This window comes from Megalobrama amblycephala, linkage group LG1, assembly GCF_018812025.1.
Source record: "Megalobrama amblycephala isolate DHTTF-2021 linkage group LG1, ASM1881202v1, whole genome shotgun sequence".
Classification (NCBI taxonomy): domain Eukaryota; kingdom Metazoa; phylum Chordata; class Actinopteri; order Cypriniformes; family Xenocyprididae; genus Megalobrama; species Megalobrama amblycephala.
In genome coordinates, this window is record NC_063044.1 from 49,598,945 (window position 1) to 49,616,425 (window position 17,481).

Consider the following 17,481-nt stretch of genomic DNA (forward strand, 5'->3'; position numbering starts at 1 on the left):
AATTTTCCAAACGCCATGTTTTAATGGGTATAACGGTATGGAGGGGATGTTAGGTTCTTCAGGGATGAACGGTTTCACCACGCGTCGGACCATAAATGCCTCTGTGCGGTAAGGACGGACCCGTTTAGCGTCAAATATGATGCTCGAAGCATCATGATTCATTCCAAATCAGCATCTCGACCCACACTTTCCCTTAAAACACCTCCAGGCCTCTGTTTAGAAACAAAAGGGATGATGGAAGATAGATGCGCAGGTGCATGCTGAGATGAGATAAGCCAGGAAAGACAGGCGGGAAACTAGCATGAAAGAGAGGAATTAAAGGAAAGCATTAGAGGAGGAACAAGAAAGAGCATTCCATCAGTAGGCACGGAAGGGCATTACACAGCGCTTCATTTTTCCTCCCGACCTCGCAACGACCCCGCCGCTGATGGGGTGAAGAGCAGGTGGAAAGAGAGAGAGGTATGAGAAATAGGGCTTTTAGGAAAAGCCGGCAGCATGCTAGTTAAAAATATCTCTAAGACGATGCCACATGGTGCGTCTGTGATGTCAGATGTTTACCAGCGGCTTCGCCAACATGCTCATTAATACGTCGGAAAACTAAAAGGATAATGAGATAAGAGGAGAAATGCATCCGTTTCCTGGTCATATTCTCTTTCTCTTATACAAGAATGGTGCTTTTTCTGCCCTTTTTTGTTTGCATTTATTCATGTATCCTACTTTTACTGGTGCTGGCAGCCTCACACGCATACAGCGTGCTGCATCGCATGCCCTCGGGGACCGAGTGTGATTGAGAATGGGGGGTCTGCCATTGCCCTGCCGTTGAACCCGCTTCGTTCCTCCTCCCGAAAACACACGCCATGAAACCTCATCAGAAATTGCAGCACCTTGCTGCAGCTCTCTCGATTTTGAGCTCTCCCGCTGAGTCCCATGCGTACAGACACGTCACAATTGGCACGCCGAGAGATGGTTCCACTGCTTATTCGTTCTTTACCTTCATCTTTCACTGCTTCTGAAAGGGACAAACACTCTGATGTGGCACAGCATGGGGTTGCAAGATTAATCGAAAACCGAAATTGCGATATGGCTTAATGTAGTGCTGTCAAAAGTACCGACTTCGGAACCAAGTTGGTACTGAAATTTTAATGCAATGCTTTTAGCGCTGTTGAGCGGATATGTGAACACCTCTGATTGGCCATTGTGTTAATGTGCTCAACATATATGTCTGTGATTGGCTACAATGATCAAGGCATGGGAGCATTGAGTTTGAAAGCGGGAGCGGTGTATCAGCGTAAGCGCTTGGTGAAGAGCGTCAAAGATGTCTTTTTAGGCTACAACCTGTTTTTGAAGCATGGACCATTGTAGCCAATCACAGACACAATGAACACACATGAACAATGGCCAATCAGAGGTGTTTACGAATCCACTCAACAGCACTCAAAGCATCACATTTTTTAAATTTCAGTACCGACTTGGTGCCGAAGTCGGTACTTTGGACAACACTAGCTTTATGTGACTATCAAATCGCAAAGGTTGTGATTTCATTGAATAAATTCATTGAACGCATTTGGAAACGCAACATGCGCATTCTTCACATACTTCTAATGAGAAGCGCTCATCAACAAAAGAGAAGATTAAGAACTCCCTGTGGTTTTTCGTCAAAGTAAAATTGATGGTTTAATGATTGAAAATGACGAAATTACGTAATTGTAATTTTACAGTTGTTTTGGCCAAATTGTGCAACCCAACAAACCTGGATTTTTTCACATTGTAAAATCACATTTGCCGTTTTTAAAAACTGCAATTTGATTTTTTTTCTCTAAATCGTGCAGCCCTAGCACCGCATCCCTCATGTCAGTAGACCGGGCATCACAGTGGTGTGGATGACAAAATTAGCCTGGCCCTGTCAACCCTGCACACTTAACTGATAGAAGACCATCAGAAAAGTACTTCATCCTTCGACGTCGCTCCCCAGGGGAGCGAGTTACAGATGCTTCTGTGAAGTCGTAACGGCGGTTTAAAGTGGACACGAGTGGCTGTGGCCTAATGATGCCTGTTTACGCTGCTGTCCTCCATCTGTAATGATTAGAGGCAGGATAGATGAGCCCTTGGGCACTGCCACCGAGCCAATCAGACCCCACGGATGCAACCAACACTCTACGGTGGCTCGGATGGGACATGAGGATTCTGACCGTCAGATGACCCTTGAATCTGACCGCCGGGTGACCCCGGTTACATGCAAGTCAGACACAGGCCAAATACACGCAGCCTACTAATTTGAATGATCAGACTAACTGATCACCACTTGTATGTCTTTTTAGGAACATTGTAGCGCTTTTAAGGGAAAGAAGCACCCCTATGTCTCTGACCGCCAGACGACCCGCATCGCGTTCCGGGTGAATTCGAGGTCATATGAATATTAATCAAAGTGTGTGAAAATTCTGAAGTATGCGGTGGGAGCTGTAGGGTAAAAATGATATACTGCTACTCTGATGTAATCTAAAAGAATTCAAAGAATCAAATCCAAAAGTATCTAAAGATCAAAACCAACCCTAACTTTCAATGGAAATGTCTGGCTTGCATTCAAATAAACCAACAAAATTAGGGATGCACAATATTAAAATTCTTGCTGATATCACAGGCCAATAGGCCTGATTAATAACGCTGCCAATAATTAATTAGAAAAATAAATAAACCAATACATATCATATAAAAATTAAATATTTTGCAAATGTTTTAAATTGTTTCAAATGCCACAGGTAAATTTAGTCATCAAAAATGTATATTCATGTTAAGATTTGAAAAAATAACTATTTATCGTACAATTTTTTTTTTTTTTTACTAAAGTATTATTAAATTTGTAACTTTTTATTATTTAAAATTGTAATTTTTAAAGCTATTTAAATGGCAAAATAGGTGCATTAAAAAATTAGATATTGAATATTTCGGACAGTATTTATTCAATATTGACCAACACTGATGAGCAAAAAAAAACTTCAAATATCACCTGAGAGCGGAAATTGTACCAATTTACTATGCATCCTTAAACATTTTATTTCATTATTATCAAATTATTGCATTGGTTTCATTTTTTTATTATTTAAAATGGAAAAATAGGTGCATCCAAAATAAATATCCATTATCCAATATTTTAGTTTTTAATCAATATTAACCAATACTGATAAAATTTATAATTTCAGATATCATCCAAGAACCAAAATGGTACCAATTTATTATTATCAGTCTAAAGGATGTGCAGTTTCTTGAAAACTAGAGCACTAAGGTTAACAAGAATTCCAAAAGGTTAACAATACATTTCCGACATATTCTTTTCTGATTAACCAAACTCTACATCATATGACGATCTTTGTTGTCTGTCATTCTGTTTGTAACAGGAGCTGCTGCATGCAAGTTTAAGACGCATATCCTTAAGGAATTGTACGATTGTTGTGCCATAGAGTTGGAGGTGAAACATTCACACAAGCGCTTCTGTGCATCACATGGAGGTCAACAGTAATAATTTGGGTCAAGCCATTACACCTTATGAATGTTACCAAACATTTGGGCTTTGCAGCATGATGCTGACTACAGAGTGACCTATGATGACAGACCGAAGCCATAGTGTTTGAAACCTTGCTGAATCATCCGGAGCGTTTTTGAACGTACTCCGATGACTGCCGAATGACCCCAGGATCCAGGTCATGGCGGGGGCAGATATGTAGTAGAATAGTGGAAACTAGGCAACATCGTCGATTTGCTACTGCTGCTTTGGGAAAATGCCTTGTAATTGACCGGTAGACGACCTCTGTGGTGATGTGGAACGAGAGGTTAATTTTAGGCTAGCAATCTGAATACCTTCTAAAGAAATAATCATTCTTTTCTTAACATCAACAGCTTTTTCAGGCTTTCCAACTGTACGTTAGGAATGAAATCGAACTAAGTCATCAAATAACAATACAAAATAACACAAAAATAATCTCAAATCCAATCAACCTAGTTCAGAAATATGAGACAAAAGTATAATCTCACACACTGAAACACAAGACCTGCTCTTTGATGATAGCGACCAACTGAACCATCTTCGTGGCTTCAGGGTCTTGAACACACCACTGATGTTGACCAAAATGTGACCTGATGTTGACCGAGAGATGAACCGAGGCCGCAGACTGACCCCTCTGTCGCCATGGCCGCCAGCTGACCTCTGGAAAGGTCACAGAGATCACAGCCTGCGGTCAGATCAACGCTGGACACAAAGAGTCAGTGAGAAGAATGAGAAAAGAAACATAGGGAGCGAATAAGAGAGCAAAAGAGAAAAGGAAGACATAGGGTCAGAGGTCACTATCTAAGCTCTTCCTTTCTCCATTTCATCATCCTCAGTCCCTCCTTTCTCTCTTCTGTGCCCTCATTTTGATTGACCTCTGACTTCGACGTGTGTTTCGGGCAACGCTTGGGCTGACCTGACCATGAACGCATCCCAGTGTTTTTGTATTCACTGAAAATTCTGAACAAAATGTTTGGAAACCAACTGCCTTATTTTTGCGAAATAAACTAAAGGAAAATTAAAACTAAGAAATCAGCTCAAAGTAAAGAAAGCAAACTCTTTTTGAGTAAATTACTGATAAATATCAACTTCGTTTAATTTGTCAATTCACAGCAAGATTACTGTGTTAATTTAATATAATTAAAATAGTTATATTTTATACTTTTTTTATTTTATAAAAAAAAATTGAGTGCAATGATTGGTTTCCAACATTTCTTCAAGAAAACAAGTTCAGGTTTAGTACAACTACAGAAGGCAGTCAACACAAGTTTGAAATTCACAACTGTATATTTTGTAATAAACAGCTAGACAACCATTTTGTTTCTAAAACATCTGTACGTGTTCTTATATAAGACGTATACGTTTACAGACCTCCTGACTAAACAGCAAACTGCAGTTATACAATTACAACATCACAACAACATCAATTTTCTATCACAAATATTCCTAAAAACAGGAAAAAATGACTAACTATTGGTTTTTAAACTATCAAAAAAATCTATATATCTGCCAGTGGGTGAGAAAAATTAACCTTAATACTACATATATTCTCTGAAAATCATACGTAAATAATAAAATAAGTAAATTTATAAACAATAAACGCTGCAATTATTCAGTATTACAGTTTTGTGTTATAAAACATGTTTTGTTATTATGTATATATGAAGACTTCAGATGCAAAAGCCTCTAAGTGCCATTTGAAATTCACTCTAAAAAATGCTGGGTTAAAAACAACCCAAGTTGGGTTAAATATGGACAAACCCAGCAGGTTGGGTTAAAGTGCACCTATTATGCCCTCTTTCACAAGATGTAATATATAAGTCTCTGGTCTGGTCAAGTTTCAGCTTAAAATACCCCACAAATTTGCCCCTATTTGGGGGTGAGAAAAACATGCCTTTTACTATATTAATATATTGCTGGCTAAAAATATAAATCCAAAATTGAAAGTTGAAAAAAATGGCTAGGTGAAAACAAGCCAATCCCTGGGTTTGTCCATATTTAACCCAGCATTTTTTAAAGTGTTTTATTATAAAATTAGCATTTTTATCAAGCTTGTATGTTTATGTTCAGTTATTTCATTTTAATGGCAATGAAAAGGATCTATTAATTGCCATTAAAGTGAAAAAACTGAACATAAACATACAAGCTTGATAAAAATGCTAATTTTATAAGAAAATTTCAGATGGCATCTGAAGTCTTCATATATATATATATATATATATATATATATATATATATATATATATATATATTATATACACACACACACACAATAAAAAATTAAAGCAATAAACAATATTAAATAATATTGTAGCAATAATATTGAAGTAAAAAAAATTAAGTTATGAAGTAACTGAAGTAAAAAAAAAAAAAAATCAAGTTATGTTCTGTGAAAGCAAATCATGAATCTTTTAAGTAAAATTGTGTACAGCAAACACTATGATAATTTAGACAATTTTCTTAATCAGTATTTTTGTATTGTTTTCCAGTGGAAATATCTAAATATCCTAAAAACAAATCTGCTTACAATAGTGTCTAAGAAATCAAAAAATAACATCAATTCAATAGAAATGATCTTAAAACAAGTTTTAAATATTTCAAAATGCTGCTTGAAGTAAATTTATTGTTTTTCAAAGATATTAAGATGTTTTCCACTAAAATTCAGGAAAAAAATGCTTAAGAAAATTATATATTTTAGTGAATGGCTGTTTCAAATCAATAAAGTTTTATTTTAATTTATTTATTAAATATTTTCTCCATCATCATCAAACCTTAGCAGGTTGCAATCACTGATAAATGTATAATCCAACTAGATCAACAAGAACATGCTGTAGAATATAACCCCGAAATGCATTTTGACATCTCTATCTGTCATGAGTCTCTTTCACTGTCTAAATATTCCTCTGAACTCAACCAACAAATCATGATGAGATCTGAAGGAATACAAAAATATCTAATCTCAGGTTGTCTGTATGATTCAACGCAGATGCAAAACATCACGGTGACCAAGCTGATTGCTTCTGCCGATGCATCTAAAATAAACATGCTGTTTAAAACCTAAATCAGGTTCAGATTATGGATGAAAAATATCAAAGAGACACAGAAGCAGGTATTCAAGATAGAAGATGGGCCCAAGAAGTAGAACGCCGACCTCTGATCTCAAAAGCACAGCAAGAAGGCGATAGATAAAGAAGTCGTGTTTGATGTGTACGCGCAGTACAGTGCCAGCTTTGGCTTTCTGCAGAAGAAAGAATGTTAAAGACTTCAGCACACATGGACTACGGATATATTACACCTCGCCTCACAGCAGGAGAAAGGGAGGAAGAGCAGGATGGACAGAGAGAGAGGTGAGGGGGCAGAAATAAAGCAAAAGAAAAGAAGATATTGTCAAGAGGACGAGATGGAGATGAGGAAAGAGTGGAACGTTATGAAGAGGATGGTTTAAATTGAGATGAAAGGCCCGGCGGAACAGAGGAACGCCGCTTCCCTCTGTGCCGCACTTATCACGGCCATTCCACACGCAGGTCTCGCAGGTCACGTATCTGTTACACTGTCTGGGAATGGCCAGGCTGAGCCTATTAAACTTCTGCTATCTTCATAGGAGGTGACATTTAGGAATCCCAGTTAGGGCGCCCTCTGCTGTGCACACAGACAATGGCACATATTTCATTTAAACTAATCTACAGATACAATAAAACACATCTCTAACTAGACAATCAGTGTACAATAATGAAAGAATATATATATATATATATGAAAGCATTAATGGGTATGGTATGATTGGAATTGAATTCCTTTTTTATCAATAAATACCCAAGAATGTTTAAAAGCAAACTGGCATACTATTTGCACATAATTGTATATTTATGTCATAACTACAAGGTTAGAAAGAGTTAGAAAAAAATTAACTTTAGGTATTATGGAAATATCCATGACCTTTATAATGTAATATCAAGATTTTAGGTTCTGATCTGCAGGGTCAATGACAAAGAAGGCTTTCTGAGATAAAAGAAAAGTTTAAAACACACGCAACAAGCTCTTAAAAATGTCGTCAATGTGTGTATGTTGGTTCTGCACAAATTAATATTTAATTGAACAACTTTAAAAATATCAAGTACCGAAATGTAGTACCGCTTTCCTTGCACCTTGGAAAAGCACTGTTTTTCCATGAAGAAAAAAGAAAAAAAAAACCTAGAAAATAGTTTTGTTTTGTTTTTTTTCTTCAAAAAGTTATGTTAAATACCATGATTTTTTATTTTTTATTTTTTTATTTTTTTATGATGAATATCAAGAAATTTTCTTGGGATACTTCATCTAACCTGAGTGAAACATTCCTTTTCATAAAAAGGTCAAGAAGTGATTTTTTTGGTTTGTTTGTTTTTTTACTTAATGACTTTGACACATATGAATCACAAAACATTAATATTTGTATTAATATTAAGATATATTAGGATATATTAACAATATATTTGACAATCTTAAGAATCAAATATTAAGAACATTTGAAAGCTACATGATGCTGTTGTATTTCTTTTTCTTTTTTTTTTTTAATCACCACCTAGACATTTTTGCTCTTTAAGCAAAAAACAAAAACACATTCATATCAAAATTACATTTAATTCAGAAACTGAAAACATGTTTATCCTAATTATAGATAGTATTCAAATAATCATTTTGCGTCAATTCATTTTTGAATAACAAATGAGTATCACATCATACACCACTGCCCATAAATATGTATTTTTTACATTTTACAATTTAACATCAAATTGTTTTAAACATATAAAATGGATACATTTAAGAAAAGTGTATATTTTAGGTTTTACAACTGTTTCAATATTTTTTATTTCACTATAAACTACCATGCAGCGTGAAATATTGTATACAATTTCTCAAATATTATAAGTTCATAGAAACAAAATATGTAATACTTGTATAAATATAAATTTAGGAAAATGTTGTGTAAGTAAATAACACACCGAAGATAGGCTACTGCTAAAGCCGCGTTAAATTAATGCACTTCAACTACCGTAGGCTACTCCACACTCGCACAATTCTCCTTCATGCCTCGTGCACCCCTCTTCAAAATAAACCATCTTTAATTCCACCGCAATAACCATCATTAGTTTTCATTTTAAACATTCCCTAATAACAGACAGTGCTAAATCTCACCAGTAGTTCACGGGTTTACTCTCGTGTTACTCCCAAGCGCCATCTGGCAGTGAGAGGAGGTACTGCAGCCGAGGCGCAGCTCTGTCACCGTCTGCCTCAGCGGTAAATAACACAGGCCGCGATGGACAGGCGGGATTTTCTATTTCACGGTATGAACGGCTCTATGGATGCATCTGACAAGCAGATGCTCTAGGCGGGATTACATTCCTCTGCCTCGATGATGGTGTATCGATTTTTATTTCCCCAACAGGCAGTGTAGATAACTCAACGTTAGCCGACCTAGGCTTCATCTACATCAGAAAATAGTTTCGACTAAGCTGGAAATCTGATGCATGTACCACTGAAATATTTCCTCTCTCTATCCTTGTCCACTTTGTGAAATCATCTCAATGCAATAAGTGTCGTGTTGTTAAATTGACGGCACGCTTATTAGGCGTCTGATTTCGTGTGAAATTTGACGCGAAGTGTATGAATGTCGTCAAATTCATCGTTTAATGTTCTTCATTTGGCATTATTTGCATTGTATGTTAGTTGTCAAATCATGTTTGTTCTGCATTACCTTGTGATTCTGAGCAGCAGGCAGTGTATGTGCTGCTCTCACACTCGTGTGTTCAGGAGATTAGCTGTTACGCTTCGCACCGGTAGGTGGCGCAATAACACAGCTTTTCACAAGTTTGGTGATTTTACTCCCGACACAAGGGGGCAGCACGTCCTTTACATCAGTTCACATCAAGTGCAAGTAAATAAAGTTCAGAAATAACTTATATTTATTAAAATAGAGGAAAAAATAAAAGAAAATGAATAAAAGTAGGCAAACAAACTCATATGACAGTGGTTATATTAGAAAAAATGTAAATGATACAACCACTAAATGACATTTGTATAGATCAGTGGATACAACAGGCTTTTGAGGAATATGTATTTGTCCATCTCTCAGTCATCATTGTATTGTTGAATTGTTTTGCCCCCACAATAAAACTTACAGCGCTTTAATCATACAATTAAGTATTTAAATGTCATATTAAATATTATATATATATATATATATATATATATATATATATATATATATAGTACAGTCCAAAAGTTTGGAACCACTAAGATTTTTAATGTTTTTAAAAGAAGTTTCGTCTGCTCACCAAGGCTACATTTATTTAATTAAAAATACAGTAAAAACAGTAATATTGTGAAATATTATTACAATTTAAAATAACTGTGTACTATTTAAATATATTTGACAAAGTAATTTATTCCTGTGATGCAAAGCTGAATTTTCAGCATCGTTACTCCAGTCTTCAGTGTCACATGATCCTTCAGAAATCATTCTAATATGCTGATCTGCTGCTCAAGAAACATTTATGATTATTTTCAATGTTGAAAACAGTTGTGTACTTTTTTTTTCAGGATTCCTTGATGAATAGAAAGTTCAAAAGAACAGCATTTATCTGAAATACAAAGCTTCTGGAGCATTATACACTACCGTTCAAAAGTTTGGGGTCAGTAAGAATTTTTATTTTTATTTTTTTGAAAAGAAATTAAAGAAATGAATACTTTTATTCAGCAAGGATGCATTAAATCAATCAAAAGTGGCAGTAAAGACATTTATAATGTTACAAAAGATTAGATTTCAGATAAACACTGTTCTTTTGAACTTTCTATTCATCAAATAATCCTGAAAAAAAATATTGTACACAAATATTTTGTACAATTGTACACATTAAATGTTTCTTGAGCAGCAGATCAGCATATTAGAATGATTTCTGAAGGATCATGTGACACTGAAGACTGGAGTAATGATGCTGAAAATTCAGCTTTGTCATCACAGGAATAAATTACTTTGTGAAATATATTCAAATAGAAAACAGTTATTTTAAATTGTAATAATATTTCACAATATTACTGTATTTTTAATTAAATTAATGTAGCCTTGGTGAGCAGACGAAACTTCTTTTAAAAACATTAAAAACTTAGTGGTTCCAAACTTTTGGACTGTACTGTATATATATATATATATGTATATATATATACACACACACACAGTATAAGAATTTAATCTTTTTGGCCATATAAATGACCACATCTGCACCAAATAGCATATTTTTGCCCAGTTTGGGTCCCTAAAATGCATTGTGACTCAATTTAAAAAAAAAAAATGTGCCAAAAAGGTTCTATATAAGGAATGGTTGCATAATACTTTCACATTTAACAGGTCTTTTTTTCTGATAAAGTATGTAAACAAGCTGTTTAATTCATAAAAATGAAACATGAATTAAAACTAAATTAATTAATTGAAACTAAATCCATAAACTGATGGAATAAAGGAGCCGGACAGAACCCTTTAATAAGGTTCTATTCAATAAACTGAATTAAAAAAAAAAGAAGATTTTTCTGATTATTATTTCAAATGTCAGACTTGATGAAATATTTTAGAGCTGGCATAACTATGTATATTTATTTTAAAAATGCCCATTGCGTTTTCAGAATTTATAAATTTACATGACTTTTCCAGGTCTAGAAATAACACTTAAAATGACCCTTTCTCATATCCAAGTTTTCCAAGCTTTTTTCTTTGGAGAATAAACATATGGGGTGAATTAAAATAAGAAGATCTTTATATTTAGTTGCTTCAGCCTATTTTCATGCTTGTTTTGTCTTTTTTTTTAATGATTTTAAGTCCACGAGATTTAAATAGCTGAAAATGTTTAAATTGTTCAGCCAGCTCTTTGAGCAAAGCATGTTGTGGTTTTATCATCGCAGAAACCTGCAGTTCCCTCTTGCTTTCCTCCTCTTTTCATTTCTCACCCCTCACTCTGAGTCCTTACAGATCAATAAGTGTGATGGATTCAATTCAGTTTTAGGCTGTATCCATGGTTACAAATGTCAACTGCTGCAGTGAAGCAAAGAGCTGGACATTATAGACAGCCAGTGAATGTACTGGATAAATCTGGATGAGTATGGAAAAAACATTTGTGTTTCCAGACTATTGCTCATTCAGATTTCTTAAATTAAAAGTTTCTAAAAATGTATTTCATAGAAGCAGAGTGATTTTATGGCAAAAGTTTACTGATCATTTAGTGATTGTCGAACACAAATAAATGAATTTGAGGTGCAGATTTTCATTACCCAAATCTGCATAAGTGAGTCTCACTATAAGAATGTTTACTCAAATGCCACTCAAACCAGCAACAGATAAAGGATCAACAAACTATCATCTAAATCAGACTGTACTTTGCTGTTTGGTGGTCGTGCCACATCAAACCACACAGTGTCAGGGGTGAATATATGAAGGTTATAAAGCATTTTATGCTTCTCATCATGCAAGCACATGTATTAGCCAATGAAAAAACAGAGGAAAAAAATACAGATGACTGTACTGTACATACCAAATATGATGCTGAAAATAATGCTGTGAACCATTTATGTTAAATATGGTCTGAAAAAAAAAATCTACAGAGAAGTTTGGAAATTTGAATTATGAAATTTTGACATGGAAAACATAGGAACCCTGAAGTCAACATTAAAATAAAAATTAAGCAAATATATATATATTTTCAATATATATTCAATATAGCCTAATAGTTTTCAAATATATTCAAATAAGTTTAATTTGTAATAATTAACCATTTTAAATTGCACATTACATAATACTGTCAAAATTACATAATATTTCATATATTACTGTTGTAAACAAATAAATACAGCCATGGTGATAATGGTGAGCATAAGAGATTTCTTTCAATACCATTAATACTGAACTTTTGAACAGTAGCATGTGCAGAGACCCCATGATGTATTTTGAGTGGACACTGACTAAATCACATCATGTATAAATGTAATTTGTACATTAAGTTTGTCAAACTCAGTGGGACATATTTATTGATTTGATTGTGTGACTTGAGCAGTTAGTTAAAATATAATTCTCAGAAAATTGAAGTTCTGTTATCTCTCCAGACATTTTAAGGTTTATGCATATTTTAAGGCCATTGTAAGTAAACTGTATTTCACTACAGTCTGTACTTCACCAGCAAAATGACAAAAAATTCAACAGATGATCATTGAGATATTAGCTATTGTAAAGTTTTCAATGAAATTAAGAGTCCTGTCCTGTATGTTTCCAAAAATCCTGGTCATGTCCCATGGGGGCCATCAGCCAAATATTAAAGGATTAGTTCACTTTCAAATAAAATGTTCCTGATAATTTACTCACCCCCATGTCATCCAAGATGTCTTTCTTTCTTCAGTGGAAAAGAAATTAAGGTTTTTGATGAAAACATTCCAGGATTATTCTCCTTATAGTGGACTTCAATGGCCTCCAGACGGTTGAAGTTCAAAATTACAGTTTCAGTGCAGCTTCAAAGGGCTTTAAACGATACCAGACGAGGAATAAGAGTCTTATCTAGCGAAACGATTGGTCATTTTCTAAAAAAATACAACTGTATATGCTTTATAAACACAAATGATCACCTTGCACGTGCTTCCGCTTTCTGTATTCTTCAAAAAGCTGTATGTCCTACGCCTTCCCTATTCTACTTATGGAACGAAAGCGGCGCCAGTTTTGTTTTTTCCGTAAGTAGAACAGGGAAGGTGTAGGACATACGGCGTACGCTTTTGGAAGAATACGGAAGGCGGAAGCACATGCAAGGCGATATTTTTGTGTTTATATACAGTTTTTTAAGACAATGACCGATCGTTTCTCTAGATAAGACCCTTATTGCTCGTCTGGTATCGTTTAAAGCCCTTTGAAGCTGCACTGAAACTGTCATTTTGACCTTCAACTGTCTGGAGCCATTGAAGTCCACTATAAGGAGAATAATCCTGGAATGTTTTCATCAAAAACCTTCATTTCTTTTCAACTGAAAAAAAAGAAAGAAAGACATGAACATCTTGGATGACATGGGGGTGAGTAAATTATCAGGAAAATTTTATTTAAAAGTGGACTAATCCTTTAAGAGTAAGTTACATAGTTCATTATTAATGTATTCTGATTTCTTATTAGCAGAATCTAGATTGACGGCCATTGTGCCACAACACCACGGTATGTATGAATTCTCAAATAATTTTTGATAATTTTCTGTTTTTTTTGCATCAGTTTATAAATATCTTTTGGAGAGAAAGGACAGAAGAAAAGTTATAATTTCATATCCCCACCCTTGCAGACGCTGAATGAGACAATATAAATATCACCCTCTGTTTGCGGATGGTGAGGCTGGTTTGTCTGAGTAATGAGGTAGTTAACTCAATCACGACACTCAGACAGATGATGAATTTTGTTAATGCTTCTCTTTTGTTCTCCACTCATTTCTGAGCAGGTCTTTTTCCTCTACATTAACCCGACATGTGCACACACACACACACACACGCACACAGTGTTTTCTGCCACTGTTTGTGGAGTACAAGGTTGCAGCCATGCAAATGGGCCAGAGAGATGGAACTGCAACAGGACAAAACAAGATATAACAGAGGCTGTTTCTTACTCTCTGTGTTTACAAGGTCACATGCTCTTGTCCAGAGGGGCAAAGTGCACCACTGTGCAACAGTCTGGGATTCAATTGCAGATCTCTGACTCTATATTTACCTCAAACTCTGAGATAATGACAGGCTTTCAGGCTTTCACGGTTCAATTGCTTGGTCTGAACCAGAATTCAGTATCACTCCCATCCTTCAGCAGGTGTCTTTTCAAATTGCACTTTTGGGTTTGAACCACATCAACCTGTGCACCATTGCAGTTTATTACTGTAACTAAGACAGGGGGAAAATGGCAGTTTCACTCAGTTAAGTATTTGCCCTTGATTTATTTTTTAAAAAAACTTATGCGCACAGAATGGCAAATGCATTTATCTGTTAAGGAGTGCAATACAAATGCTGCAAGGAGAGCAAGATGCTCTCTGAAAGCAATTCACACAAGTGTAAGTGTGATGATATTTATGTCATCAATATTAGTTTAAAATGACTGCAAACTGTACCAAAGTTTAACATGAGCCATAATCCAGACTTCAAACGTTGATGCCAAGGACCCTCAATGCTTTCAATAATTACTGTTTAAAATATATTCAAAATCAGAATATAAGCACAGCCTTTATAGTAGTTACCTTCATTTCCAACAGTCAACAGCTAATGAAATCTGGTCAGATCTCACAGGGATCTGAACCAACAGATGAGGGAGAAATATACTCCACACATTTATATTCCCTTTGAACACCAGCCACACACATTTTCCTTTTTTTCTATGAAAACATCAAACAAAAATTGTTCACAGACACAGCCATATACTTTTTTCAGATAAAATCTACAGTTATAACAATGTTCATAAATCCACTAAAATAACATTATATCCAGATTGTTCAGTCCCAAGAAAAGCAAGTGCTCCAAAGAGCAAACTTCCTCAAACTTGAGGCATTGAGGTTCCTCTGGTGGAAAATCTTTAGGCAATTACAAAAGTTCAGTTATCTGAATAACTTAATGAATGACCCCACAAGTCCTGCAAAATCTCTAAAGAATGTCACATTGTTTTTTGTTTTTTTACCAGCCCAATAGACCCTTTTCACATTCCCGGGTTTCTCAGAAGCATAAGTCATCATAGAAGAAGAGATTACATTAAATATATTTTTTGTGTTTCCATTTGCTCAAATAGTGACCCGATCTGGCGAAATGAGTCGGAAGTCGCAACGTTCTATTTTAAGATATGGGCCGATAATGTGGAAAAACAATGAAAAAATCTTTTTTTTTTTTTTTTTAAGCTAATTTCAAAGAACAGACTTTCAAAAATAATCTCCCAAAGTTTCGTAGTCCAGATAATTGAGTAAAGGTATTTAAATGGCTATTAAATTTGACATGGTTTTACTAAATTAGCTGGAAATGAACTTCTCAACTCCTCTCGTAACTTATGAGCATTTCCCGGTATCCCCAGAAACGTCATTATATCTGCTCTACAAATATGGTGTTACACGTTGTATAGAACCAATCAAAAAGCTTAGAAATGTAAACACACTGACCTAAATGCTGATTTTTAACAATGGGAAGCCCCGTTTCGACTGACAGGCACGCGATCGGTCCAGCCATCCTCCTGTCAGACTAGCACGCCTTATAAAATAAAACTCCCATTTGCGTGTCTCTCTTTAAAAGCCAATAAAAATTGAATCCATATAGGTAGCACAAAAATTCTTTCTGCATACAAAACCAGAGACTTTAAGCTTTCATATCAAGCCTCCAACATGCTTCTGTTGTGTTGTTTTCACCCTCTAATGAGTCTGAGTATTATGCGTTTACAACAAAAATAGCACAGCAGCTAACTGAATACAAGTATGTATTTCGCATGCTCATAACTTCATGAAAAATGCACAGATCATAAAAATCGCACATCAATATTTAAAGCATATTCTCAAGATTAAAATGAATCTGAAATCAATATAATATATTGCGTTGATCACAAGATATTACTCACGAAATGATTTAACATACTTGGCTAAAAACATGTCTCTCATCTCTCCGGGATGCAGTGTGTATCCAATATCCATGTTAGTTTTCCAACGTAGAATAACACAAAATAGATATCATTTAAAAGCTTAGAATCTCATCTTTTTAATGCATCTAACCATTTGGAAAAACTCCTAACGAGTGCTGAAAAGCACCTCTAAACCGGAGTTTACCGCCCGTTGGCGCCACCTGGCTGCGGAAAAAATGAACAACAATTTTTCAAACTATTCTTTAGAATATCACCACGAAATTTGAACCAGATGCAGCTCACATATAGGACAGCATCACCAAAAAAGATTTTTTTAGCGATCTTATTGTGTTCCTGAGTTATTCCATGTCAAATAAAAAAAGAAAAAATATTTTTAAAAAAATTATATATATTTTTTGTCTTTTATCAGCTGTTTCTCAGCAAGAAAATGTCCAAATGTAATGTAATTTATATTTTCTTAAAATGTAAAATGTTTTCTATCAAATAATACATACCTTTTGACTCTCCTTGCTAGAGTTTTGGAGTTATGAGTCTTTACTTTTGTTGTGTGTTGCTCAGAAAAAAAAAAAAAAAAAAAGAACTCTAAAAAAGCCTTCAGGTCTTAAAGGGTTAATTCAAATAAATACTTTAAAATAATTTGAGCTTCAGCCTGGTTTAATAGCATTTATATATATATAAAAATGTCTTTGGTCAAATTAAGCTGTAAAATAAATAGTTTATCCCTTTAAATGCAATGGATTTTGAAAGATATCAACAAAAAAACGGGCAAAAAACTTTAAAAGCGATTTTCTCAGGTTTTCAATTGGAAAAAGAGGGCAGACGACCATAATTAAAATGGGTATATCTCTAAAACCATTCAAGGTATGACTTTGACTTTGACTATTTTAAAGCTTATTGTCTCATCTTTCCATTGATACCAAATCTCAATTTTGAAATTTGGGTCACTGTGACTCATTTTGCTGGATCAGGTCACATATGTAATTTTTACCGTCACTCCCATATAGAAACACCCTCACAGCAGCGTTAGATTTTTATAATTTGATGCAAAGGTAATGTAATACTGACTCGAGTATAGTGTTATAAATGTACTTACGTTTTTATTATTATTATTATTATTATTATTATTAATGAAAATATTAAAAAAAAACTTTGCAGGATTTACGATATTGATGACCATTAAAACGCGTCATCACAGTCTGTGAAAAGGGTCTATTATCAAGAAAGAATGTTTTAAGCACTTAAATATTGAAATTATTGAAAAAAAACATTCGGATATTTGAGGCATTTTCGAAGGGTACCGAGCATAGAC

The 17,481-nt window shown here is 34.7% G+C and overlaps 1 long non-coding RNA gene across 2 annotated transcripts in view; it reads right to left on the reverse strand.

Annotated features, from left to right (window-relative positions):
- The window catches only part of LOC125273243, a 284,955-nt gene that overhangs the window by 266,504 nt on the left and 970 nt on the right, over positions 1-17,481 (reverse strand). The window contains exon 1 of one of the 2 annotated variants that reach the window (XR_007186032.1): positions 9,270-9,340. The exons of the other annotated variant lie outside the window; for it this stretch is intronic. This is a non-coding gene — a long non-coding RNA (uncharacterized LOC125273243). Of the gene's footprint in view, positions 1-9,269; positions 9,341-17,481 lie in introns of those variants that run through there. 2 annotated transcript variants of the gene reach the window in all.